This window comes from Halichoeres trimaculatus, unplaced genomic scaffold (genome assembly GCF_033239565.1).
Source record: "Halichoeres trimaculatus isolate MK-OKI-2021-1 unplaced genomic scaffold, fHalTri1.1 fHalTri1_scaffold_1, whole genome shotgun sequence".
NCBI lineage: Eukaryota > Metazoa > Chordata > Actinopteri > Labriformes > Labridae > Halichoeres > Halichoeres trimaculatus.
Window position 1 is genome coordinate 16,200,728 of NW_027437179.1, and position 27,114 is coordinate 16,227,841.

Consider the following 27,114-nt stretch of genomic DNA (forward strand, 5'->3'; position numbering starts at 1 on the left):
TATTCTATTCTATTCTATTCTATTCTATTCTAAATTACCTAAAAAATATTTCCTCAAAGACCTGAATAAAGTAGCATCTGCCAGGAGGGAGATAAAGATGAAGCTGTCAAGTCAGAAAAAAGGGCTTCTTGGCTTGTCTCACAAAAACAATACTGGTGAATTGATAGGGTCATCCTATTATAACCTCTGGCGAACAATCTGGTTTATCTAATGGAAATAAAGTTGCTAATGTACGAAACAAGTTTTTAAAGGGTTCAACACATTTGGAGGTTCTTCGTTTTGTGACTATGAGTTTAATGTTCACTCTCTTTCAGTCAGGATTTGTGGTCTTTATCAACTCCAAAGAGAAAACCTGGCTCCAAAGCTGTTTAATTCTTCCACGTTGTTCGCTTATTGCTACAATAATTTTATGTCCTCTCTTTGATGCTGGCAGGAAGGTAAAGAACAAAGAGCTCTTTCTCTGAAAACACACACACACACACACACACACACACACACACACACACACACACACACACACACACACACACACACACAAATATATAATGCAGTAGGCTGTAATGTCTCTACCTTAATTTTTGAAAGTAACTGTGCCTGATCAAAGCATGATGTCTTAAAAAGCTTATTATTTCCTTCAACCGGCCTGGTATTTAACATCACGAGAAGGATCCCCACAGAAAAAAACTTTATGTTACAGGGACAGGTCCATTTTCATCCTGAAATCACAGAAACACACTGTTGTTGATGTTTTGCGTCATGCCCCCAGGACAACCATTGCTACAAATTTTGCAGCTTGATGTGTTTAAACTTCTGTGTCTGAGAGTTTTAGCAAGTGGTCCATGCTCCTCACTGTGATGAAGAGAGTCCACATGATAATCTTTCTGAGGACAGGACCGTCTTTAGCTTTAAGCAGTCTACAGCCCCCAGATCTGTTCTCTATTAACAGTTTCATTACATCTGAAACAATGGCCACTACACGGGTCAGCATGGTCAACACTACCTCTGAAGTCCCTGTCTGATAACTCAAAACCACATTCACTGACTTTAAACCCGTCCTTTGGTTACAACCACACCTTCACTTTCTTTGACAAATGTGACCGTACTCTATAATAAGTAACTTTAATAGTTGAGGATGACAAGAGATAATGCAGGGGCTGATCCCATTCACCGGGAAGATTTAATTTAGATTTCCCCCCGGTTCAGATAAGCTCAGCACTCTGCAGACATTTTAAGATGACAGTCAGAACCTGCACAGCAATTTTCTGTCTGAATACACAGACACAAAGAGCAGTGGTTAGACGTTAGAAGTGAGGAAATGAGATTTCTTCTGCAATGAGCAGACTTGAGTGTGAAATATTCATATCTGCACTGACTCTTGAAGTGTTTTCCTCTACGTTCATGTGTTTCTCTTTTCTCATCGAGGTTCTTCCCTAACCTTTAAAAAACATGTGGAATGTGCAGCCCAGACGGTGAAATATGAATGAGCGTAATTTTAGCACTTAACACTTCATTAATCCTGCAGTGAGTCTGCTGCCCTCAGAAACAGGGTGAAGCTGCGATGCACTCTGGCTGGAGGAGCTCTCACTTTTCACAGCCACATACAGACAAGCAAAGTGTCTTATCTTAAAGTTGGGTTCCTATTTTTTTTACAAGTTTTTCAAGCACTAAAAGAAAGATTTTTTCTGCATACAAGCTCCAGTGCTTGTTTATCTCCATGAAGCCCAAAAAGAGCGTGAACTCTCCATTGATAGTGAATGATAATATCTAACTCAAGTCGAGACTCAGAAAATTTCTCCCATCTGTTCTGAAAGAAACTAAGAGGCTGTGGGAAGTCTGGATCTGAACACCCTCAGAACACCTTTAGGATACACTGGACACTGACTGCAAGCCAAGCTCCCGCACCCAACAAAGTCTTGGGGTTACCTTAATAAATCTCTGATCAGGTCCTCACTGCAGTTTTCTTTAAGTTTTACAGATAGCCTTCATAGAGGAGAGAAAAATCTTCTTCATGCTCTTCAAGATGGGTACTGAATTAGGTACTTTTATGAGTACTGACCGAATTCTGGCTTACAAAACATTGAAAAGAACGGCTCCTGCCTACCTGGGGTCCCTCATCCAGGTCTACACTCTTTCTCGCCCACTATGCTCTGCTTGTTAAAGACGTCTAGTGCTCCCAGCCCAGCGCGGCTCTAAATCTCTAGCCAGACTCTTCTCCTTTGTTGTGTCCAAATGGTGAAATGAATTACCAAACACCATACTATCCGCAGAGTCCCTTCCTACTTTTAAGAGATGTCTGAAAATTTATCTGTTCAGGGAACACTTAAAGTACTTAAGCTGAGCCTTCTCCTCTTTGTCCTCAGGGGTAGAATGATTCAGAAGGTCTCAGACCCAGCCCTTAGTGAACGTTTAGCACTGATTATTGAATACAACGAAGGTTAAACTATATTTTTGTAGTGATTAATTGTGGTTAATAATGGACACGTTGTTCTACATAGGAAAAAAAAAATCTTATTGCACTTAATGGCAGCATCTAGGGATGGGAATCAAAAACCAGTTCCTGTTGAGAATCGATAAGAAATGTTTCAATCCATATCGTTAGCCTTTGTGCTTAACGATTCCCTTATCAATTCTTTACATTGTGTTGGAGCCGCCGGGCCTCTGCTGCAGCTATCTTCGCTCAGCAGTTAGATAAAGTGTCCCAACAAAACTGTTTCAGGATTTTCAGCTTACAGTTTTACTGAAGAAATGACTTCATAAAGAAATGTACATTCCTCTCTCTCAGGAGATTCATATTCAGTACATTGGAAATGGTATAAATCACCTTATTTACCAAAATAACAAAATATCGCAAGTTTGATGCTAACATATATGGGAAAATGCATTGATATGCTAGCAGTTAGCATACATCAGTATAACTTCGGCTTCAGAATACAATTTCAATTTCCATCACAGAAACATATCACATCAACTCTTTGTAAAAAATACTGAGAATTTCAAATGTCAAAAGCTAACAGGCAATCGAAAGCTATGAAAAGCTTCCAAACAACTTAAACCATTGCTATAACCATTCTGAGACACTAGATGGCCTACTTGAATTATTAATATATTACAACACGGTACATCAATGTCACATTGTGTGCAGTTTTTACCTGTTTCTGTATAATTATGCCCAGAAATATCCAGACCCAGGGACCAATTACATTTTATTCACATACAGTATGAACTCAATTAAATGTTGTTGACACAGAAAAACCTGTAAAGCTACTTTTTGTACCAAGAAAATTCACAACAGGAATTGATAAGGGAATCAATAAAGAATCAGATCGATCAACAGAATCGGTGAGGGCATCGGTATTGACAAAATGTTATCAATTCCCATCCTTAGCAGCACCTGCAGCCAAATAATTTGTAGCACTTTGTTGCACTTACTAAGGTTTTCTCTTCAGGCCAAAAGCATCCTCTGAATGAAACTGTATAACTGTATAAAAATGTTAAATAGAAAAACTTTTTACCATCAAACAATATTTATGACAACATAAGACACAAAAGTACTGAAAATTGTTCCTGTTGAATACAGATATCAATTGCCAGGTACCAGGCATTGGTACCATATAATTTCAGATGTGTAAGGTACCCATCCCTAGTTACAGTTCAGTGTCTCTCCAGGTGTTCACATACTATCTGTGCCATGAAAATTCATATAAAGTGTGTTAAATGTGCGATTTGGAGAGCAAGTCTTCAAATTTGATCATGAAATATTAATAGTATAAAGTAGTATGTAAGTGAAATTTGCATGGAAGTAGGCTAATAAAAAAACATACTGATAAATTATGAATGAAACACACACGTCATCCTCTGGAAGTCTTCCTCACAAAGTAAAAGCTTGGTCCACACCCAGCTGGATGCAAAAAAAAAGAAAACATCTCCATCTCTGCAACTCCTAAAGCCACAAGGCGCATTATCTTTATAATGTTTTCATCAGCAGAGGGAGAGACGGCATGACGGATGAATAGTTCGGTGGAAGAATTAGGAGAAGAGACATGAGACTGAGGGAGAAGGAGAGGTAGAAAGAGAACGAGACTGCATGATGGTGTCAGCTCAGACAAAAGACTCAGTCATGATGTGTTTTTGCTGGGGAACAAAGAGCTCTGACAGACTCCCTGTGTCTGTTCTTTTGACTATAAATGTACACCACACATAATTACACAAACATACACACATGCAGGCGTTGCAACAGACATTCACACAAACACACGCGCTCTGCGTTTCTGGCTTCAAACTGCTCTGAACGACGAGAAGGTGTTCAAGTCGAGAACAGCAGCCAGGCTAATTATCTCCATATCTGAAGGAAATCAACAGCAACATCACTTCCTGTTGTTCTCGAGCTGTTAAGCCTCAGCTGCTCTAAAAGCACATGATGTGAGTGAAGTGTGTGTGTGTGTGTGTGTGTGTGTGTGTGTGTGTGTGTGTGTGTGTGTGTGTGTGTGTGTGTGTGTGTGTGTGTGTGTGTGTGTGTGTGTGTGTGTGTGTGTGTGTGTGTGTGTGTCTCCTCCTTCAGGTCCAATACACTAACTTAATGAAGAAACTCCTCATAACAAGCTGGAGTTTCAACAACACAACAAACAACATCAAACAAGCTGCAATGAGTGCGTTTGTGACTGAAATCAGTCTCCATCCTTTAAGAAGAAGACGGCTTCTCTTTTATCTGATTTATACATCCTCTGTGCTCCTGTTCTCGGTTTCCAGCAGCAACCCTGTGGCATTCGGGGCTTGCGTGGTGGTCTGCAGGTTTTTGAGGAGCTTCAGTCAGGGTCCACAGCAGGGTCAAGGCATTTACCCCTCCTCCTCTGCAGCCCGCGGTACGCTCCAAGAGAGCCCAAAGAGAACACAGAGGTGTTAGAGAGAACACAAACAGAGCCTCGATTGTCCCTGACTTGGGTTTCAACCCCCACAGCTCCACCTCCATGGGTTTAAGGCTGAGAGAATGAGAAACTGTCAATGGTGTTTTGTAAATACGTGGCTGTTTTCACTTCAGATTGGTTTATTCAGATGTCGGGGAGAAATGAGCCTGCTTTGCAGTCCGCCGGTGTCCTTGCCTTTCCTGTCTTTTTGAGGTTTGTATGGGAAAGCCATTTGTGATGCGTCCGAAAGAGCCGCACAATTGCCAGCTCCTTTGGGACAGGGGTTGACAGCTGAAACAAGTGAGCAAGCTGGTGGACAGGGCAGCCCGCTGAGTGATAGCTGTTTCTTATTGGCACTTATTGACCGGAGGCAAAGCCCCCCTACAGTGTGTCACATCTCAGCTAAATGGATTACATACAAATCAGTCGGGGCCCATTGTCCCACCAACCTAACTACCTCACTGAGACCTCAGTGCAGCCAAGTGACTTCTGGATGACATTGTGTTACTGCAGCAAGAATGAGAAATCAAACATCACTCTAAATATGATCTCCTAGAAGCTGCATCACAGAGAGAAAAGCTCGATGAGAGGAAAGTTATTGGAATGCAGACAGACAAGGATTTATCCCCTCAACAATGTCTCTAGTGTGGAAGCTGCACACCTGTTGGTGAAATGAGATCTCGTTCCAGAGGACTCATAGATTTAAAGCTGTTATTTGTTGTGTTTTAATTACATACCATTTCACTCCCATCATTAAATTAGCACCTGCAATGGGGACTGCCGCTAATGGCCCTGAATTAGTGATCATCACAGACTACATCGGTTTCAGCTTTCAGTAAACAACTGCTGCCCGCCCACTGAATAAATTATAGACAGTCCAGATTAATCAATACTCTGAGAGTTACAGTTCAGCTGCTGCACAAATGACCATTTCTAGAGACTAGAAGTTCTTTTATTTAGCTGATAAACAACGGCTCTTGAAAGCAGGAGAGGCCCCACACAGCAGAGGTATGCTTGACCCTCAGAGGCTGGAGATCAGTGGGTGCCATGAGGGCCATCTCCTCTGGTGTAAAGAGCACCCCCGGGGGTTGGAGAGGCAACAACCACTTCTTTACTTCTTCACTCCTCCCATTCTCTGTCCTAACCCCCCACCTTTACTCGCCGGCTTTCTTCTGGTCGTTTTGTCGGCGGATTACGGGGGTTTAGGGATGTGCATCCTGATCCCTCCCTTCCCTATTAAAACCACACAGGGGGCTCAGACTGGAGCACAGAGGGGAGACCTGCACACAATGATATGAATTACAGAGGCTTTATGTATGTCCACTTTAATTCTCTCCATTTGCGCTCCTCTCAGAAATGTGCAGTTCACTTCTTGCTGCTTTCCCAGCAGGAACATGTGGATATTTGCCAAAACCTTATTTAAAAAAAAAGATTAAAAGATTTAAGAATTTTAGACTCAAAGGTTTTTTTAGTGGAGTTTTGTTCATTATTAAGTTAGAAACTGAGCAGGTGAAATGGTCTTTGTAATTATACGCTGCTGATCAACACAGTGAGTACCCACAGTAAACAAGCCTCAGGTAAAACCGCAGCAATGTGTACGTTACTGCAGTCAACACGCATCATCAGTCCTCATTGTGAAAGCGCTCAGGCCGTCTCCTCCTCCACAGGTCGGTATCCATCTCTCTCTGCCTGTCCTCGGGACAGCAGCCCAGACGGCCCATCTGTCTGTGCTGACCTGTGTTTGGGACCATGGGGGGAGCCTAAGTGGCTCACAAAGGGGGTCTTTGGCATGCTGCCCGCCCTGTAATGACAGTCAAGCATGCCAGCAGCTTGCCTAACAGCTCATGAGGTCCCTCTGTGGTGCTACAGTATTGATATTGTATCAGGTTGCAAAGGGCTTGGCAGCCTTTTAATGAGAGCTCAGATTGATCAGGTGGTAGTGACTCTCCCTCCATGACGGCTGATGCTCATTGGCTGTCCCTGAAGGCATGACCGCCCTTTGATCGGTATCTCTGACTTAGGAGGGACACAATCACATCTTTCTGGGTTGCACATTTGTAGCTGAGTCATATCCAGCTTCAATCTATCTATTTAGTCACAAAAATAATTCTCAATACTCCATCAAAAAGGTTTGAGTAGCTGTGGTGACGACGTTTGTGTGTGACAGCTGAGCAGGTAAGGGATTCAACGAGACACTGATCAAGTTGAAAACAGCCCTGTTAGTGAATCACAGAAACAAGAGATGATTTCTACAACTGAGAATATGTCCAGTCTCCGTCTGCACGCAGCAATTAAACAATAAAAATATGCACTGATCTCACTTAGTATGCCCCAAACGGAAAAGCTAATCAGTGCTTAAACACAAAAATATTTGAAGTTTTTTTTCAGCGAAGCACTGCTGGAATACTAACAAACAGTTATTAAATAAAAAGCCATGAAAGCACAACTTTGAAGAAAATCAAAGCAATATTTTAATAACTTCTCTGTGCAGAAATTAAGGCTTATACACCCCAAATGAGTCATCCAGCTTCACAGAGAGAGACAGAGTAGAGGAAGTCTCCTGTGGGTCACTAAACCATCACCAGAGGTAAGTTTAAATGTACCTGCATCTCCTCCTTCATGATGGCTCTTTACCTTTCAAAGCCTTCTCCTCCTCTTAACCGGCCTCTAAAGGCCCAGACCAAGGTCACAGCAGTGCTCCTTTGGACTTGACTCTTTCCTATTAGCCCTCGATAAGGCTGCTGTCAGACAGGCAGCCAGCTGTCAGCCCCCCTGTGGCGGGGATCGTGACCCTCACTCATTCTTTGGATCCCTCCTGGGATCTACAGCAGGAGAGTAACAGGATGGAGGTAAAAATGAAACCCTGCTCAGTTCTCAGGGGAGAGGACATTGTGATTACTTTTCTGTGGCCTTTACCACAGAGGCAGCTGGGAACCCATTCCTGGACTCTGCTGCTGATCAGTCACACTGAAATGTGGTTTAAATTCAAGGGCTGAACACACTGGATTTGCACGGGTGGGGAAAGGTACATGTCGAGGAAAGGCTGTACATTTTTTTTTTTTTTCAATCTGTGTGTACCCAACAGCAAGCAGCTCGTCTTCTTAGCAAGGTTATTATAGTTAACTAAAACGAAACTAAAAGCGAAAAACTGAAATTTAATTTATTTTATTTACTAATTAAAAACTAGAAAAGAAAACAAAAACGATAAGTAAACTATAACTGTATCTTGTGTTCATAAAACTAACTCAAACTAAATAAAATGATAGACAAAAATTCCTTAGTTATAGTTTTTGACAATATTAATAGCCTTTAGGATTTAAATTAATCCAACACATTTTCCCAACCAATTTTATAACAGTTTTCAGCAGTTGTCAGTGCCGTACGGCACCATCACAGCAACGTATAGGAACGAGCTTGTTTACTGCACTGACTGGCTGTGCGCTGTGCTGCGACGAAACGTAGTGGAGCAATGAATCAGAGCATCTGTAATAGTTTCATTGCATGTGAGTCTGACTTTATTGTTACAGAGTCCAAGTTTCTAATTATTAAAGCTCATATTAACTTGTTTTACATAATTTATGTTTATATTTGTTTATTTAAGTTTATACTATGTTTTGTGTTGAAGGCAGCAGCCAACATTTTGGTATCAGCATTGACTGAGCAGTGGCACTATGTTGGAGTTGAAAATAAACTGTATTACAAAATATTTACTCTGACCTTTTTGAATCCTGCACCTGGTTAATAAGGTATGAAAAAACTAAAACTAAACTAAACTAAAACTAAGCCTTGTTGCAAAAATAAAAACTAAATAATCTAGAATGCCCGCTCTAAAACTAATTAAAACTAAACTGTAAAGGAAAAAAATGTCAAAACTAACTAAAACTTAACTATAATGACAAATCCAAAACTATTTTAACCTTGCCTCTTAGTTGATTCATTTTCCACTTTTCTCCCTCACACTTCTAGCATGGCTGCATTGTTTACATGTGAAATTAGCTGTTAGCAGCCTGAAGCATGTCAATGCTAACTAGTGTAGGGCTTGATGATTTCCCTCGAGCTGAGGAGGAGGAGGTGAAGACGACGTGCTGGTTTTCAGATGTGAGCTGGGAGGTGACGACATGGACCTGTCCTTCCATCCATCGTTTTTTTGGAACGTTGGATCTATCTCCGGGGGATGGATGAGCTAGCTGTGCTAACCCAGCGGCATCGTGCTGTTCACGGACGTGGCTAACAGAGCTGACATCGGACGCAGGTGCCACATTGGAGGAGCTTCACCTGCTGTGAGCAGACAGGATCCAGGAGACAGAGACTGAACAGACTGCTGGGGAGGCTCAGTCCTGGACCCTGTGGAGGTGGAGACTGGCTGGGCTGGAGAGTGGTGGACGAGTGGTGGACGGGATGTCGTAATCTAATTTCTTATGGACCTTCTTGCACTTTCTATACTCTTTCTTACTTTTGTTTTCTTAAATGCTGCGGTGACTCCTGAATTTCCCCTCGGGGATAAATAAAGTATTTTCTTTTCTATTCTATTCTATTCTATTCTATTCTATTCTATAAAACATGAATTAGCAGAAGCTCGATCAAGTTCATCACCCTTGTGTTGTAATTAGTGCTGTGTCAGAGCACAGGATGAGGCCCCATTTCACTAATAGAGTAATTACTGCACCATCGGCCCGGTCTCTGACCTCATCCCACCCTCACACACCTTTGAAACCTTCCCCTCAGCTTGGATGGAGCATAAAGTGTCATACAGGACAGGAGACAGACAGGACAGGAGATATACCCAGCTTTTCAACCAGAGGAGGATTAATAGGTGCCGATAACCTTTTACCACGGATCACAGGGACCAAAAAGGTCAATCAGATTCATGAGAAAAGCGTTGTGGATGAATGTCTGCACTTAATGAGCAATGCAAAGCAGCAAGATCTCTGTTGCACTCTCCCAACAGTGAAGTAGAAAGGCATTAAAAATAAATAGGCTGTGCAGAACATTCAAGACACACATAAAATGGCCAGTAAATTCATGGGGTAAGCAGCTGAGAGGGGGACAGGGATATTCTGCCTCCATCTACAGAGGAGTGAGCCTCTGTTTTACTGCAGCACAGATTCAATTAACTATCCCTGCATCTCAGTCAAGAGAGGGTAAAACAACACAATCAGAGGACGTGCACCAGATGCCCTGCTCTCTGCTGGGTGAAGCCTGATGACATCCTCAGTGTCATCCCGTGCTAGCTAAGCTTCTTGTTAAACACAGCTGAGATTAAAAGCTATTAAAGCAATTATCTTAACGCGGGAGAGCTGAGCATCAGAGGAAGAAGAGGGGAATCTTTAGTGGGATTCAGTTGAAACCTCCTTTCAGCACCGTCGCCCCAGATAGCTTAAGTTAGCAGAGTGGTTACGCAAGTGGGCAGAAGAGCTTTCCTTTTTTTTTCAAAAGTAGACTTGCACACACACATTCACACACTTTCTTCACAGCCAGCCACTTTCTTACAAACAGTAAAGCAACTTCCCAGCCAACTGATCGGAGCCGACACACAGCAAAAGAATGAGCTGCTTCTGTGTTGTTACTATAAAAGCTTGGCTTGGAGTGCAGCGTGGCCCCTCTGTGTGTGGCGACCAGGTTGGCACGCTCACAGGGGGCTTTATTGGGGTGCCGTCCTGAGCGTCAGGCAGCATGCCCGATGTTGACAAAGCCTGGTATCGCCTGCTGTCAGCCCATTCTGAGCGCAACCGGCGGAAAGAATCAATTAGGCCAAGCTCACAACAGAGCACTTTAATATTTGACTTTTAATCATTGGGCAGAAGGCAGGCTGGGGCATGGAAGCAAGCTTGCAGTCCCATCTTGCTGATGTGGAAAATGAGGGTGAGGAAAACGCTCAGCAATGCATACCCCAGAGAGGATGTGAGACGGCAGTCTGAGGAGAAATTGCCACCAACAACAGGCTAATCCTACATTGTTCAGGGGAAAATATCCCTTCTTCTCTCATAAGATATCAAAAGCACCTTACGCAACAATCTGCAAACTGAGGAAAGAAATATCACATCTCTCTGTTCATAAACAACCCCAGCTCAGAGGAAGGACAGTGGTTTAAGAGAAAAAACTGAATTGATGAGGTCTTCACCCTGCAGATGAACACTGCCTTTGAAGAGTTTCTCTTGCAGGCTTTTGGTTTTTATCCTGCACTGCCAAAGGAAGGGGAGGAAGAAAGTGAGAGGTGAACGCTGTCCTCACGCTGGGGTTTTGAAGTGGAGATCAGTCCTCAAACAGAATAGCTTACTAAAGGCACATCACTCACCTGTCTGCTGTTGGTGGTTTCACAGAGACAAGGCATAATATCAAAGTTCAGCTCCTGTAAATGCTCCGCAAAGAAAAGCTGTGTAAGCAGGCACGTAGAAAGCTTAACTCTCGCAGCTACAGTAGGACCTGGGTGTTTTGGGTTGTTTGTTAGTCTAAAGGAGAGCAGATTTACAGTCACATACTGATGTTCTCACCAGTGATAATGAGTCAGCTGTGCACAGCTGTGTACATAATGTGGCCACATGTGCTGAGAGCTGCTTCCTCTGCTGCCATCCAACTGTTAGCAGAGGATGACTCTGATTCACAGCAGCCGCACAAGGATGTCACTGGTAAACAGCCAACAGGATGGTGGTAACACTGCACTGACGATGTGTCTAAATCATGCAGATTTATTGCCTCTCTAAATCGTGCACAGTTTGTAAGTTGGGGCCTTAAATGAGCGAGTTTATCGACGAAAGTCAGAGGGGATCAAAGATTTCTTTCTGTGATTGTTTGGTGATTTAGATCATTAGTTCCCATAACTACCGTCTCTCTGCATCTTTCCTTTCACTTTCCTCTCTCCTCTCTTCATTACTACCTTGTTGGACTGATAGCCACAAAGGGTACATCTGCTGTGGCCACAGCACAACTCTAACACCCACAGATCTCTTTCATCATCAAACTCACCTCAGTGGGGCCAACAACATCCCTCCTCCTTTCTTACTCCTTCCAGAGCAGAATGAAATGCTACTCACAGGCAGGGAGCTAAAAGGAGGTGATGTGATCTTGATACTGACTGAAGCAGCGTGATGCACAAGCCGCCTCTGGAGGTTATGAATCTATCCACAGTGCTGATGATAACTATGCCCTGCAGTGCTGTTTGTTTGTTCCTGAGTCTGAGGAATCCATGGAAACAAGAAAAATTAATCACAACCTGACTTTGTGTCTCTTGTGGAGGAGTGACAGGTAAAAAGATAGATAGTCAGGCTGCTCTGTGATGACATTTCAATGATGAAACATGCAAACACAGCCTTGCACTTAACCGAAACCCGGTGTCAAAGCGTGTATTTAAACACCTACAGCGAGTGCAGGAACAAAACATAACCCTACATCCACAAACGCTGCTCAACTGTCACAAAAGGTGCGTGAGGTAGAATGATGTTTTTTTTTATTCAAAACACTCATTCAAACACTTTGACACCAATTGGTCTCTTGACACTTGAGCATATAGAGGAACCTGGGATTGAACCCTCAACCTTCCAAATGAGAGACTCTACCATAGAGCTGCAGCCGGCCCACACCACCCTCAGAAAAGAGAGGACAGAAACAGATTTCTCTTGAACATAAAGTATGAGGTGAGCAGCCTTACCTTGTCTCTGATGTTCTCCTCTCCCACAGGATTCAGACTCTGACTGCCGACTTCTGAAAGCAAACACAAAGTCCAGGTGAATACTTGAAAGAAATGCAACTTTCACTTTGAAGTAGGGATGGGTATTGATGAGATTATTATTTATTGATACCAATCATGCCTTTATTGTCATGCCTACATGTTCCCTTATCCTGTGAATTTTTCTAATATTTTAATATGCCACCCCTGCTAGGGATGTACTGATACCGATCCTGGTATTGGGTATTGGTGTATCAACCTCTTAAAGCTTGATCGGTATCGGTAAGAAAGGGGCCGATCCATGGTGCTGATCCAGGCAACAAGCTCTAAGCCTTATTTTTTTACTGGTGCTCTTAGCCATAGACTGTAGAGTGGACAGCGTGGTTCCCCCATTTATCATTGTACGGTTCTGAAGCCAAAATACCCCTGTCACAGGTGCAGCCATTGTAGCAGTTGTGCAGCCAGAGTCTGTGCAGTAAAGCTGATGAGGGATTCTGTGAGAATCTGAGTGGAGCTGGGCAACAAAAATAACAATTATTTTTTTCTTTTGAGGGTCTAATCACTTCTTGACTCTACCTCCCGTCATATTTTACAATCCTCAAAAAAAACACACAAAAACGGCATCTGTCAATAATCACTAAACGTTACGTAAAGCCTCGTTTTTAACCTCGTATAACTAATGAAAATGAAACTTTTCAGAAAAATGAGGACTTGAATACAAGACAGCCAAATGATATCTTCAAATCACCACAACAATCAGACGTAAGAAACATTTCTATGAGGTGTACTTATTTTTTAAAGTCTGACCACAGCCCATCTGGAATGGCTGTAAAGCCTGATTTTTTAACCTATACTGCAGCCAGCCACCAGGGGGAGCAGTTTTTGTTGCTGTTTGTAGAACTTGTGTACATTAAAGTATCATTTTTCTGGTAAACATTCAACTATTTTACAGTTGAAATAAAAATTAACTTCAGTATTTCCATATACTCATTTTTTGCTTTTACCCAAACATTACCAGTCTTATCCCACAGTAGATCAGGTTAATTTTTAACATTGGTATCGGATTGTTATAGGTATTAGTCGATACCCAAAGCCCAGGTATTGGTATCAGAACTAGAAAAGTTGGATCAGTGCATCCCTAACTCTTGCACAATATTACAGCTTTGCACAAAATCTTTTTGCATTGTTAGCATCCTTTCTGGTAAAGTGAAGCCAAGCTGTCAATTGCTTTGATCTCTCTGCCATTGTCTTGGATATTCCTCTGCTGATTGATGTATAGCACGCTATCCAATCCAATCCACTTTATCTATATAGCACATTTTAGAAAAAAAAAATTAAGTTTACTTAAGTGCTGCACAGTTAAAATAACATATAGGAACATCAATAAAAGAAGTAAAATCAATTAAAATAACACATAGAAACAAATAAGTCATAAAAAATAAAATAAAATAAAATAAAATAAAATAAATTTAATTAAAATAAAATAAGTTAAATTTAAATCAAATTCAATTACATTAAATTAAATTAAATTAACATAAGGTCTGGACATAACATTAAAAAAAAACCTTTATATCAAGCAGATGCCTGATTGCTGAAAGTCAAGTCCAGAATCAGTCCTTGCCACTAAAGCTCTCTTCTATGCTCACATATCCTGAGGACGGTGACACATCTGTCTCAAACAAAAACATGGCAGTAGTAAATGTAAGATTACAGTAAACACGCTTTTAGGCCCTGTTGCAACACACAGCGTCACACAAGATAAAATCCTGCTGTGATGCCTCAGGAAGTCAGCAGTGGTTCAGGAAGTGCTTTAGTTACACCTCTGCCGGAAATAATGGTGTGAAAATTGTCTAATTTTAAACATGATTACTTCCAACCCTTGAGGACTTTCTGAGTGATTATAATGTTAATTAGTTTATAATGTTTTATAACCTCAACTGCAGAGAAGAAGACGAGCAAATCTTTTTACTGCTAAAACTAGCAGCTTAAGGTGCTAAGAGATGCTGCTCCCACTGAGCTCTTTATCTGCACTCTGATACAACATCTTTAACAGACTCTACTTGAGATAACTACAAGGCTTTGCTTTGCGTATGTCGGGACAGACGTGTTGAAAAGAGTCAAACTGTGGGATCCATGTTCAGACTGACGTGTCAGAGTCCAACATGGAAACAGCTGAGCCAGGCACACCTCGCTGACATCTCTATTTCCACTCTGTAAACCTTGGCCCTAATCTTCCCCTACTGATGGAGCCTCAGATATTTCATGCGAGTCTTTGGTGAAATGCTTTACACCAAACAATGTAGCGATGAACACACACAAATACACTCACACACACAGCCTGGATTAAAAGCAGCAGGGCTAAGAATAAACCGGAGAACCTTGTAAGCTCAAATGTGTCTCCTCGCCAAGGCATGTCTGTGACCCCAGCTGCTCCCCACTCATGGGCATCAAAGAGAGTGGAGTCCACACACCTGTGCCTGTCTGTCTGTCTGTCTGTTAGTCCATCTGGAGCTGTAAAAAAAAACTGTTTGATACCACTGTCAAGGCTGCTCTGCCTTTGTGAAGCATATTCCTGGATAGCTTAACACAAAACTGACAAACCATTTGAAGCCAAGGACACAGCGAGGAGGAGGAATTTCACTTCTGCGACAACAATACAAAACAGAAGATATATCATTTTTTCCTGACAGGGTTTTATTTGGCTAACGATGACATCCACATAAACTCGCAGCATTCTGCAGACACCGCGGGCTGCGAATGGCAAAAGTGATATACTTTCCTTTTGTCTCGCCAAAATAAAGGAGTGACAGATTTAATATGAATAAGCAGAGAGGGGGAGGAAGAAGGGAGGAGATTGGAACAGGCTGTGGGTGACAAGGCAGTGTGACAAGCGTGGCAACTCAGAGAAAATGCGACACCTGGCCTTGTCCTTGATGTGAGTAAGAGGATGATACATCAAAAAGTGACAGGGCAGAAAGATGGCTATTACCCAGGCAAAGATGAAGAGGATGAAGAGGAAAAAGTGACTATTTTTAGCAGAGGAGTAAAAATACGCCAGGAGTTCATTTAATATTCCTCTCCATAAAGCTCTCCTTCGTTAATGAATCATGTTTTATGAGCAACAATGTTCTTCTGTTCTTGGCAGAGGTGGACTGAAACTATAATGTCAACCAAAAGCTGGCCAACAGTAAGATCAAATGAGCCTTTAATAAATATAAACAAGCAGAAAACTCTCGCGTCTCTGACAGAGATGAGCAGGAATGAGCTGTCTGTCTGCTGATCTTGATGAAGTTTGACTGAAAGGGTAAATGAGACGGAGTCTGAGCCTGTTTTTTTTGGTACAGCCTCCTTGTGGGGCTTGAGGCTGATTGATTTCAGTGGGCTGGAACCCTGGCTCTGCCCGTATTGATCCCCCATCCCCAGGCCTGTCTCTTTCCCAATTAAGAGTTCACCAAGCCGCCACTATGGACCACTACTAATGAATACCCCCTTTCCTGCCAACATCTTAATGTTGCATTCAGCTCGCTGCCTGTCTCCAGCGCTCCCTCACCTCATTTCTCACTTTCGTCTGCTGCGCCTCCGACCCAGCCGTAGCTCACACTCAGCCACATCTGAACAATAATGGTGGAATTGATTTGGATTTGTGATGAGCTATCTTTTGGGGGGGCTGGGGGATCAAGGTTGGTGAAGGAATCCCACAGTTCATTAAACATAAGCACGGGGTGGACGGTTCAAATCTCCGTACATCACTGAGAATCACTTGGCTCACCAGCAGCCAGATTTTGGGGATTAGAACTAATTGAGCTACTCTGGATGTAGAAACTTGCAGTGTGTCTGGGTGTCAGGCAGGGAAGATCAAACGATTCATTAGATTAGAATTAGATCAAACACAGGGAAGAGCTGTGAGGACAGACTGAGGAGGAGTGTGTGAGAGTGGTCGACATGAGAGGAATCCAGACTCCATATCCATTTAATTGCCAGGTACGTCCACAGTAACAAGGATTGTGCCTGTCTGCCTGTCTCTCTCCTGAGCTGTGTGCCCATCAATCTCTTGATCTTTCCTCCACCAGGGTTCAGTGGGAAAAGCAGTTCAATAACAGGTCAGTGTTGCGCCAATCTTTAAACCTGTAATCCCACTGCTTTGGTGGGGTGAAAAATTCAATTTCAGAGCTCTGTAACCATATCAGGCATCACAATGGCTGCTACACCCTGAGGGAGAGGCACGAGAGGGGGGTGAAGGTGCTAAGGGAGTAAGAAGCTGAAGTTGTTACCTGGCTAAAATAAAAGAAAAGGGGTGAAAATCAGAGAGAGGGAGATAAGTGGAGCTAATTGAGTAATGGGAGAACACAAAAGTGTTTTGGTTTTTCAAGATAACAAAGGTACTTCAAGATGCTTAATTACTTAATGACGTCTTTAAATGAGCCCCACTCTGCTTTTTACTCCCTTGTCCTTCCAATTGAGGCCGAACAATTTATCCAATTGAACCTGACATCGCAATGTAACAGAATGTAATGATGAAATCACAAAGGCTGCAGTTTAAAGAAAGACAAAAGAAAAAAAAGTTTCAATGACTTGGAGGGAATATAACAACTTGTACCTAGGCTGTGTTCAAAATCACTCCCTATTCACTATATAGTGCTCTATATAATGCATTAAATAGTGAATACGCCATTTAGTAGTGCTGTCAGAAATCTGAGCGAGCATGGTCATACCCTATATAATCCACTCAATGTATCCCAAAATGCATTTTAAAAAGTAGTGTATTAGCGATGCTCACTATGTGAGCACAAAAAACCATAATGCTTTGAGGTTCAAACAGAAGAAATGGCTAATAACACGATTACTGATTACAGATGACTTCAAACAACATTAAAAACTGTAAGAAAATAACACTTAGCTCTGTTTAACTCTCGGATGAGCACGTGTCATGACTTCGAGCAGAGAAACAAACAACACAGACGTTAGCCACTGAACTGGCAATCGCGGATGATGCATTCACTGGACCTTGTAATTCTCAGACACATCATAATTTGCTGCGCAAATATACGGTAATTTACTTGAAAATAACGTGTAAAAAAATTTCAATATATTTGACTGCTGTCAAGAATATGCTTAGTATAATATTAGTGTTAACTGAAATCAATGCCGTTTTGTAGTGTTTGAGAAAAATTATAACTGTAATCCCCAGTTGTCCATGAACGATGCACAAATAATTATGTCACTGTCAACGGCTGGCGAGTGAGTGAGTAGTGTCCGAAATGTTGGTTTTATTTAGCTGATGTAGTGGACTATATAGTCCACTACATCTTATTCACTATATAGTGAGTAGTGAGTAGGGAATGATTTCAGACACAACCTTAGTCTTGCTTAAAACCAGCAAAAGTCGATATGCTGGTTTTTCTGTCAAAAACAAGGGTTGGAGTTGAATCAATCAGTCAATATCCTGCTGTTATTGTAATAGTTAAATAAATATATGTTTTATTTATATATATATATCAATTTATGTATCAGTTCATCTCATTTCATCATACCATGTAGGCCTGGCCTAAAGGACAGAATTGTTTGTATGTTGACAGCATCCTTTGTCATCTTGGTCATACTAAGTGCTGCTTGTTTTTAGTGAATAATGCAGAAGATAAACCACAATATTGGTCAAAAAATATCGCTTTTAGATTATTTTCCAAATCGTTCAGCCCTACTCCCAAATAGTTTTCTGTTAATTTGCCTTACACAGGCTGGATGGGTGGATGATTATGCTTCATTTCTCTATTTAAAAACAGATCCGTGATAGAAAAGAATGGGTTTAATATCTTTGGGGCTGAGTGTCAAGTCATTACCACTGCATCCTGTATTCATTTAATCACAACATCAACGGGCCACTTAGACTGCTGTTACGTGAGTGCTCCCATTGATTGTTTTCCTAAATCCAGGAGAGTGGGGTGTGTCTGTTTGTTTTCGCTTACTAATGGACACCATCTCAGCACACACCTCTGTGAGAGCAGAGCCAACGGCATCCGCAGAGGACACACGGTCAGGGGAAAAGACAGAGTGTGGAAAACAAGAGGTGGGAGAGATATGACACAGCACAGCACAGGAAGGACTGGGGTTGGTTAGCATGTAGATGAAATTAATTGAGGTGTTAATTACATCTACAGTGAGAAGACTTTGCTTATCAGACAGAAAAGTATTGGGGAAAAATGGCTTTGAGCCAGATTTTGGCTACGTTCCCAAATCTCCCAATCACTGCTCTTAGCAACTGGAGTTAATTCAGTCATAAATAATTCACAACTGTAACAAAACTGTAGCATAAGGCCAACGATAACCCCAGGATCCAAACGTTGATTGGAGGAGGAGATTGGAGGAAGGATTTATTACAAATTCGGGAGATATGGTATCTGGGCTGTTTGATATTGCTGGTAAGGAGGGGCTTCTATAGCCGCTGTCTCTCCTGAGACAGATAGGGCAGTGAAGCCAGTACTCTGTGGCCAGCAGGATATAATTACATGTCTCCGTAGGCCACTTCTACAAGCTCAGCAGCAGAGAAGGATGAGATAGAAATCGTATTGCACTCACACATAACAGCCGTCCAAACGTGAACAGTGGGAATCACTCCTTGACACCCTGTGCATACTGAGCTGATAAGGCACAGGAACAACCACAGACACACAGAGATGTGAAAACATACGCAGAATCACATGCACTCATAAACACGCTGCAACGTGCTTCTCCTCATACGCTCCTATCAGCCGCAGACTGCTGCTGCTGCTGCTGAGAGAGGAGTGTTTGAGCAAAGTCGTCAAAGCGCCCTGTGCCTCTCCATCATTAGAGTAAAGACGAGCAGCAGAGCCGAGATTTACGCACTGATCTCCTGATGCCGGCTCGTCTCAGGACCTGTTAACAGCAGCTCATACATAGAGATGAACCGGGACTCGGAGGGAACACCAGAGTGCTTCTTACTGCCGGGCTACTTTTAATATATTCCAAAGCAGCCCTGTGTGTGGGTGAAAGTAATGTAACACAAGTTTCAAGTTGAATTCCAGCAAAATAAAATGTGCAGTCATTTGTATCCATAAAACAACTGCATATGAATTCATTTCTCTGTACCTGGTAGAGGAATCACTCTATCCTAGTAGACAGATCAATAACAGATCTAACACTGGCTTAGCTGATACATCGCCACAGTTTAATGCAGCTTCTGGTTTTGGATGGCACACATTCACATTTTTGTTAAAATAAAAATTCAGATTTTAAGTGAGTTGAAAGTACAAAACATCTTAGTGCTACTTTGCTGTATGTTTTCCATAAGCTGTATAATGAGTTTTATCACAAAGTATATTCAAAACATTTTATTCCTAAACTTAATGATGTGGGTTTTGATGCTGTAAGCTTTAACGTTTTTTTTCTGTTCTTGGGTCAGTTTGTTTAAAACTTTTGTTCAAAACGTTTATTTTTTTACAGTGTAGCAGGCTGATAAAATAATAATCATAGTCATGTTTTGAGCAATATTAGGTTTTTTATGAGTAACATTGGTTACACCAAGTGACATTTATCAGTTTCATCAAATGACCATGTCTTTTAACCAATAATTTCTTTGCAACATTAGTTCAATGTAGGGATGCACCGATATAAAAATTTCGTCTGATACTGATATCTGATATTGATATTGCTGTTATGGCCAACAACCAAGGGGCAACATCCGGTTACTAAAAATGAAGCCTATGCAGAAGTGCTAAAAGTTGCTGTTTGTCGAGAATCCGCTTGAGGCTGACTGCAGAAATACGGGAAGTCACATACAAACCCAGCCATAAAAACAGAACAGTTACAGCATTAAAAAACTTATTTACAGCCTGGTTCGAAAAACAACTATCAGCACACACTGTATGGTGAGTGATTTTTTCCCTAACTCTGCGGTTTAGAGGTTATTAGGATCGTTTGATTTTCCGATCAGAGGCACAGCTCAGGTCACGTGACCGCCAGGCGCCCTGTAGCTGCTTGAAGAAAAACTAACAGCTGGGGTCATAGCGAATGTGGCTGCGTCTGCGGATCGGCTTCATTTCACAGTTTCATGAACAGACGAGCGACGTCATGGATGCTTTTGTCCATGTTTTATATAGTAATTGCCAACAAACGATATTCACCGATATCAATATGGGGAAAAAAAACCAAAAACAATCTGAGATGATCAAATTGTGAACATACTAAAAACCAAGCAAACTGAATTTTTCAATATCCCTCTTTATTTTCAAACTATTTTTCCTTGTCCACTCTTCTTAGGTAGTTTTGGTATTTATATAGTCATGGAAAACAATATTGTTGGGGTCTTGAAAGATCGGTCCAGATGCCCAGAAAATGGCTCATGAGTAAATATTGGCCCACTTTTACACACCCGCCATTGCTGATATGTTAAAAAAAATGAACAACATAAGCCAATACCGATATTGATACCAATATATCGTGCATCTCTGGTCTAATGTCACAGTAGCTGAAGTGACAAACTTGACACACTCGAACACAATAAAACAGAAAAGTTGTTTACGATCAATTAATTAACTGTGTAGAATACAGCAATATAGCACAATATTGTGATATTATCGCATCGTGACCCAAGTATCATGATGCATATTATATCGTGAAGTTCTTGCCAATACTCACCCCTATGTTTAATATGCTTAATTATATGTATTGTGTAAACATCTTTGGTTGAAGTGAAGAAGTTTGTGAAAGAAGGTAGAATAATATGGATCTTAAAAGAATAGATTCAGTGACTTTAAGTGTGTTAGGAGGTCAGCATCCTTTAGCTTTGCTTCATGTAAAATTAAAATCAGAGTAATGTTTTTCCCCCTTTTCCTTGTTTGACATCTGCATTGTTTTGCAAATATAAATAGATTATTGTAGCAGACAGAGAGACATGGGTGTAATAATAAATGGTAAACAGCAGCCGGAAGGATCTAAACCCTGGGAGGGTCGGGAAAAAAAGAAGCTAATTAAGGTCATTAGCTTAAGCCCCCTGTTTTGTAACCTTGCTGTGTCTAACCACAAAAGGTTATGGCTCGGTTAAAACGAGCAGACACTGGTGCTGCCCAGGCCGCCTCAGGCCCACAGAGACAGTCAAGCAGTGTCACCTTGGCTGCTGTCACAGATATCTGCCACCTGTCACCACTCTGCCCCTGTGGCCAGAGACGTGGCTGTGTGGACAATGGGTTTGTCGATACTGCTTCTTAAGAGAGGATGGGGGAATATGTCCTCTGCTTTCATCAACAGCTTGAGTCAGGAACCTCGGCGTGTGGTATTTGCATACAATACATATTCATGCCTTAGTCTCCCTTCAACTGCATCGCCAGCCCTCCTGCACATTTTCCACTCATTTTTACAAACGGCACGCCAAGCGCCCCATTTTCGCCGGGAGTCCCACATGGCCTCTTATGTATTCACAGCACGGCTGCTGCGAACAACATCAACAGGTCTCAAGGTCGTCACTCCCTCTGAGTGTGTGTGTCTTTGTCTGCTAATGTTGTTCATGTGACTCAGTAATAGATGTTGAACAATCAGGAGAGAAACGTCAAAATGAAACGCTAGAGTTTGTGTGTTTGAGCAGAAGCACCGCTGAGTTCTCCTTGTTGTATGTTTGGACTCATGTAGTGAAAATGTGTATGCGTGCTTTGTGTACACCTCTTTTTCACATTAGGGAGTGCAAACATGGGCTGACAGCAGCACAGTTAGAGTGATAATACAAGAAGAAAACAAAATGTTATGCTCTCATGGTTGAGTGCATGTGTGTGTGTGTGTGTGTGTGAGCAGAGTGTGCGCCATGTGGCTGCAGTCTTAGCACGCCGAGGGACTTGCTGACAGGTAGACTCAGTAGGAGCATCCTCCTGCAGTCCACTGGCATCTCAGCAAGAAAAGAGGCCAGTTGATGTGGGGGTTAGAGCTTCCATGGCAGAGTGCGTTGTGATAAATAATAAATGCTAAAAAGAACAGATCTTTGAAGCTTCTTTACTTTCCTTCAATCCCACCATACTTCATTCATCCATCCAGCCGTATCGCTACAAACAGCACAGAGCGTTCATCTGTCTCCACCATAAATATTTCAGCTTTAGGTCAGTGCCCACACCCCCCCACCTCTCTGCTGCTCTCAACTGCCACCGCTTGGTGATGACACAGCCTTTTGACCCATAAAGCTATTGACAAAACACTGATAGTGAGTATATTCGCTGGGACCGGTTTCAGAGACCCGGGCTGTTCTGGCTTCAGACGTGACAGCGGAAATGGCGACTCTTGAATGAACACTGCGAGGCTCATACCTCCTCGGTTTCATAAAGGATCCCCAAAAGGAGAAGCAGTTATAAAATAGGCTGGTCCTGCTTCTGGTTAACCGATTCAACATTTTTATTCTAATCTCCAATTCAGATGGTCTATTCAGAGACTGTCAGGATTATCTTTGGCTAAGTTTAAGAGGAGCTAAGATGTAGTTTTTAAACATCATAGACCATGAATCAGGAGGACAAAGGAAACCAATCACAAACCAGATTCAACATCAGCACAGACTAAATAACTGTGAAAGCTGAACAGACAAGCTGCATGGAGTAAAGTTGACTGATGCATGTTTTGTAAACAATTAAATGGTAATAACTCTTCTGATAAAAGCTTTTATAATGTCGTAAAATGACTTCACAGAAGAAAACCAAGTGAGCAGCACATGTGGACAGCGTACTGCAGGACTAACTTGTACCCTCAGATAAACAGCAGCTTGTTTTCACACTGTTCTGATTCAGGACGACGTACTTCCAAGAGTCCGGTACACCCAAAGAAACAGAGATTTTTATCTTTCACACCCTGAGGAGCAGCGCTGTTAGCGACTCCATGCATAAATCTCGGAGGCAAACAGAACAGATCAGAGCATTCAAGTGTAAACTAGGGCAAAGCTCCAGCACTGTACCTTCTAGATACGCGACTCTGGAAGCAAGTCCTGTGGAGAAACAAGCGATCACACTGAGGGATACACGCGCTCCTCCTTATCATCCATCACACACACACACACACACACATATACACATGCACAATGATAAATTCACGAACCTGTTCTGGACAGTCGTGTATCATCCAGTTCGGTCCAGTCCGTTCAGATCCGGTCCCTCTGTGCTGGCTGAGTGAGGAGCTCGTCTCACCCCCCACACAGCCCGGTGCAGACAGCTCACTGTTATAGATGCACTGACAAGTGAAAGGAGGGAGGCGTGGTTTCACATGAGATAAATAAAAGAGGGAGGGTAAAAGGGAGGAGAGAGGCTCCCTTAATCTACAATTCAATTTTGCCTTCACTCCCTTTTTCAGCAGAGTCTCTGCGCGGCTCTTACTTTCCTCTATTTCTTCTAGTTCCACTCTTTCCTCTCCACCGATGCTGCTTGTTCCTTATCTCCCTCCTTGTCACATATAATTCTGCCTTTTCCAGTCTTCTCCCCAGGCTCTCATTCATGAGGCGGTGGAATGTGTGTGTGTGTGTGTGTGTGTGTGAGGAAGAGAGGGAGAAAGAAAGACAGAAAGAGGGAGAGAGAAAGAGGGCAGTTCTGGCCATCTGTTGGAGCTTGCGAGCTTCACCTATTCACAGTCTCATAAAGGCAGAGAGGCTCACAGAGGAGGGAGAGAAAAAGGAATGGGAGGGAACGAGGGATCAATCTTAATGCTGCTCTGGTGGGGAAGGAAGGAAGGCACAGCCTGGCACACACACCGTATCTGTCAGGCTGGCACCTCTGGTGAGAGGTGGCGTGGGCAACGCTGCTCAGTGGGTCCAGGCAGCACAGGGGATTTGGGCATGCAGATAGAGAATGCAGTCACTTCAGTTCATACTCCAGCACTACAAAAGCATATATGAGAGAGTTCACGGAAACCCATGAAACCAATTTCCTCTATGACAAAACAAACAGGGTCTATCAAGACGGATTATCCTCCTAACTTAAAAAGACAAGAGGACCGAGGACAGGGGACGATTCTACAAACTCACACCAACGCACTCTCAAAGCCTGCCCTGAATCTTTCAATCACTGCAGAGCTTAAGACAGCATTTTCCTGCCCAGTCTAACCTCTGTATTTCTCCTGAGTGCCAGTGTCACTTCCTATCCCTGACCAGGAGGAAGAGGTGCAGCAGAGGGTGGTGCAGGGTGGAGGCATCCATCACTGTCTGCGCCAGCCGTCCCATGATGGATGCGCCTGTTTATCCCTCTCTGCAGGTTATTTAGATGCAGTCACAGCCTGAGAGATTAGTGATGGAGAACCTCTGCACCTCCCCACCTCTCTCCACCTCTCCACCCCTCCAATCTAATCAATAACACTCTTATCTATGATCTGAATTTTCTGTATTTCTCCATGGTTATCTGAAGCCGGGAGAGAAAGGGAGATTAATTATTTAACCTGTCACTGTGTTTTCAATTACAAAGTCTGCAATGGATCATCCATCTGTCAGCGTGGCGCTCTGGTGTTTGTGTCACAATGAGATGAAACCGTCCTGTTTTCAGAAACTCAAACAGTATTTTTCTGGACAGGACCATCTCTATCAGACACAGAACAAACTTTTCAGAGTCGGGGATTAGTAAGGCGTTCGAGGATAAAGACAATAATATTTGCTGCTTTAATGTCAGGTGCATTCAACACCACCACTGCAAGTAAAAGCATATTTTTTCGATCCCATCGGGACTGTGAGATGTTTGAAAGAACGGATTAGTCTATTCAAGCAATGTTCATAATCATCTTAAAACAAAAACAGAGTGCTGTAAAACTATTTATTCCTCCAGTGTGTGCATGAAAGATGATGTCTGAGACTCTGGGACTATTTACATAAAGGAGACATCCAGCAGCTCTTACATGCTGGATTAAAGACAATGCCCCAGAGACAGCAATGTTTTCCTGAGCAACATCGACATACCAACAAAGCAGGCCGGTGACACCACTTAAAGCCATGGTTTATTCATGCTCCCATGCTCCCCCTCTCACTCTGTCTCACGCACCCTGAAGCTGCGTCATCCCACTGACCTCTTATTGGGTTTACTTTGACACACATGCTTCATGTGCATTCATTTCAGAAAATGACATTTTACGTACTGAATATATTTGCATTTGTATATGGAAGGAACAGCCGTTCATAAAAACCAAGGACACATGATCATGAAACAGCACGTGCAGCATGTCTGAAACACGGTGACTATCTGTGAACTTCAACAGTGGTTATCTGTGATCATTAGTGTGTGAGTGTTGTCTACAGTGAGAAGCATGGAGGCCGAGTCAGTGAAAAATGTACTCATTAAATAGGTTTGGATCATCCATCGAGGAAAGCAATATATTACAACCCTTTTGTGCAGCCTAAGATACATGCGCCTCTAGTTCGCTGCTTTATCACAAAGTCTTGGTCCTGAGAACTTAATGTTCAGTGAGGTTAACAGGGGGGCATGGCATTCATGTGTGTTTGTGTTCGAGTGTTTCAGTCCGACCACACGAAGCTCTGATGTTAAATTCAAATTACAGAACTGTTTTAGTAAAAATACTCACTGTGTGAAAAAATCTGCATTTTACCCCTGGCTGGTGTGAATTTTAGATAGTGCTTTAATCCATTTCTTATTTATTTTTAAAATTGAATACTTTATCATATTTCATTTAAACTGTTACTAATAAAAAAAATACCTGAACAGACTAACAAGCCTGAACTGTTGATGCTGAACTTTAAGATGCTATGAGGAGGATCATAGACTGTAAAAAAAATGGACATCCGCTTGCTCGGCTCAAAGTGAGGGCTCCACAAAAACTGCTCCCCCTGGTGGCTGGCTGCAGTATAGATTTAAAAATCTGGCTCTCCAGTCGTTCCAGATGGACTATGGTCAAACTTAAAAAAATTAATACACCTCGTAGAAATGTTTCTCACGTCTGATTGTTGTGGTGATTTGAAGATATTTTTTGGCTGTCTTGTATCCAAGTCCTCTTTTTTCTGAAAAGTTTCATTTTAATTTGTTATATGAGGTTTAGAACGAGGCTTTATGTAACGTTGAACGATGATTGACAGCTGCCGTTCTCGTGTATTTTTTGAGGGGATCGTAAAATATGTCGGGAGGTAGAGTCAGGAAGTGATTAGACTCTCAAAAGAAACAAAAATAATAATCATTTTTGTCACCCAGCTCCACTCAGATTCTCCCAGAATCCCTCATCATCGTCTACTGCGCAGACTCTGGCTCCAAACTGCTACAATGGTGGCGCCTGAGACGGCGGTATTTTGGCTTCAAAACTGTTCAATGGTAAATGGCAGAGCCACGCTGTCCACTCTTTATACAGTCTATGGGAGGATCTGTTTCAATTGGACTCCCTCGCCACCTTGTGGCCTGTTGTAAATTACTTTTAGCGAGGTGTGTGTTTGTTTTAGAATTAAATGGAGATGGGATCAAAACAAATGTCTTTTGTTCAACACAACTTTTTACTGGATACAATGCGCTGAGGTAAGGTATTTATCAGTATAGTTACGTAGCCCTATGGTTTGAAACATGACATGAAGCTAACATTGTAGCAGCCAGCAATATA

General features: G+C 42.3%; 1 protein-coding gene across 4 annotated transcripts in view; it reads right to left on the reverse strand.

The window, feature by feature from the left end:
• sulf2a (sulfatase 2a) overlaps positions 1–27,114 on the reverse strand; it is a 56,391-nt gene that overhangs the window by 18,890 nt on the left and 10,387 nt on the right. For 2 of the 4 annotated variants that reach the window (XM_074671910.1, XM_074671882.1), the window contains exons 4-5: positions 23,641–23,772; positions 12,547–12,599 (exon numbers count right to left, since the gene is read on the reverse strand). The gene's annotated coding sequence lies outside the window, so the exon portion shown is untranslated. Of the gene's footprint in view, positions 1–12,546; positions 12,600–23,640; positions 24,001–27,114 lie in introns of those variants that run through there. The other 2 variants (XM_074671892.1, XM_074671901.1) reach the window with 2 other exon arrangements.